This window comes from Pinus tabuliformis, chromosome 8 (assembly GCF_031772625.1).
Source record: "Pinus tabuliformis cultivar Carrire ecotype Pingquan chromosome 8, CPIR1, whole genome shotgun sequence".
NCBI lineage: Eukaryota > Viridiplantae > Streptophyta > Pinopsida > Pinales > Pinaceae > Pinus > Pinus tabuliformis.
Genome location: NC_142294.1, coordinates 1448957993 through 1448960318, shown reverse-complemented (window position 1 = coordinate 1448960318; position 2326 = coordinate 1448957993).

The window sequence follows — 2326 nt, the reverse complement described above, 5'->3', positions numbered from 1 at the left end:
AACAAACTTTATGATAGACAATCAACAAACAATACATATCAACATGCCATACATATTCATTTTAAATGCAAACATTAAAACTCAAACAACAAACATTATGATAGACAATCAACAAACAATACATATCAACATGCCATACCTATTCATTGTAAATGCAAACATTAAAACTCAAACAACAAACATTATGATAGACAATCAACAAACAATACATATCAACATGCCATACATATTCATTGTAAATGCAAACATTAAAACTCAAACAACAAACATTATGATAGACATTTAGCAAACAATACATATCAACATGCCATAGATATTCATTGTAAATACTAACATTACAACTCAAACAACAAACATTATGATAGACAATCAGCAAACAATACATATCAACATGCCATAGATATTCATTGTAAATATAAACATTACAACTCAAACAACAAACGTTATGATAGACAATCAACAAACAATACATACCATACATATTCATTGTAAATGCAAATATTAAAAATCAAACAACAAACATTATGATAGACAATGAGCGAACAATACATATCAACATGCCACAAATATTCATTGTAAATACAAACATTACAACTCAAATGACAAACATTATGATAGACAATCAGCAAACAATACATATCAACATGCCATAGATATTCATTGTAAATACAAACATTACAACTCAAACAAGAAACATTATGATAGACAATCAGCAAACAATACATATCAACATGCCATAGATATTCATTGTAAATACAAACATTAAAACTCAAACAAGAAACATTATGGTAGACAATAAGCAAACAATACATATCAACATGCCATACATATTCATTGTAAATACAAACATTAAAACTCAAACAACAAACATTATGATAGACAAACATGAAACAATACAAATCAACAAGCCATACATATTCATTGTAAATACAGACATTAAAACTCAAACAACAAACATTATGATAGACAATCAACAAACAATACATATCAACATGCCATACATATTCATTTTAAACACAAACATTAAAACTCAAACAACAAACATTATGATAGACAATCATAAGCAAAACACAAAATGTCATCAATCATGAAACATTACATTAAAATAACATTAAGTTAAACAATTGATCATGGCGCTAAATTAACTTAAAATCAATTTATCATGATGCTAACTACTTTTAAATGTAACAGAAAAGGAAAAGTAAACACTAAGAAGTGGAAAAAGAGAGAGGATGCACAAACCCTTAAGAATGGCCATGGTTCATTCTTAAGGGCATGGAGAAGGGGCTTTCTAGCCCCTTCAAACAAAAAAAACATATATTTTTATTATGAGAGTTTCCAGAGTAATTACACAATGAATAAATACATGTTAATTTCTTTTGAAAGTGATTAATGTCATAATCATTCCATCTCTTCTGTCACGAACATGATGGACATGAGAATGCTTCACATGCACATATATTCCAGTGATTCTTTGCAAAAATAATATAGTTTAAAACTCAGTGACAATCCATGCTTTCTATATAGTGTAACAAAAAATACATAAATTGATTCATCATTTAAGAAAGAGAGTAACATAATTTGATGATTGAAGTTATCTTCATAATTCAACAAGGAGAAATTTCACTGCTTATATTGTAAAAGTTGGTAGTAGCATCCTCTTAATTCCTAATGTAAGTGCTGGAAAATCATTAGGAACATTATTTTAGACTCCTATCTTCTCTATATCTATTCTTTCTATTTCACCGTTTTTATCTTCAACTACTTTCTATTTGACAGTCTTTTCTTCAACGGTTAAGATTTAATATTTATGATTTATCTTGTGAATTTTTTTTGAACATAACTATAATGAAAGAAGAAAATAGTGAGCACCTGTGTATGTTGAAGCTCATCAATAAAATGGTTGAGCACCTGAGTATCCGGAAGCTCACCAGTTCTTTGCTGCGTCCATCCTGTTTGAAAATGAATCCCAGACCAATGAAATCAAATTACTTTTACTTATTGGAGTGGAACAGATAAAATTCAGTGAATTATCCAAGTTTTAGAAACCCACACCAATGAAATCAAATTACTTACTGATTTGTCATTCCGGGGATCAATATTCACAGAATATCCAGAATCTGATCCCTTGGATTTGATTTGTGATTCCGTGGATTAATATTCACAGAAAATCCCTTGGAGCTTTAGTACCGAATTTGTTATTTGTTCCACGCACGCACTAGGTCCCATAGGAACCGGTACAGGTAAGGCAACCAAACAAGCGCCACGCACTGGAACAGGTAGGCAGCAACTAAACAAGGGCCACGCACTGGAACAGGTAGGCAAC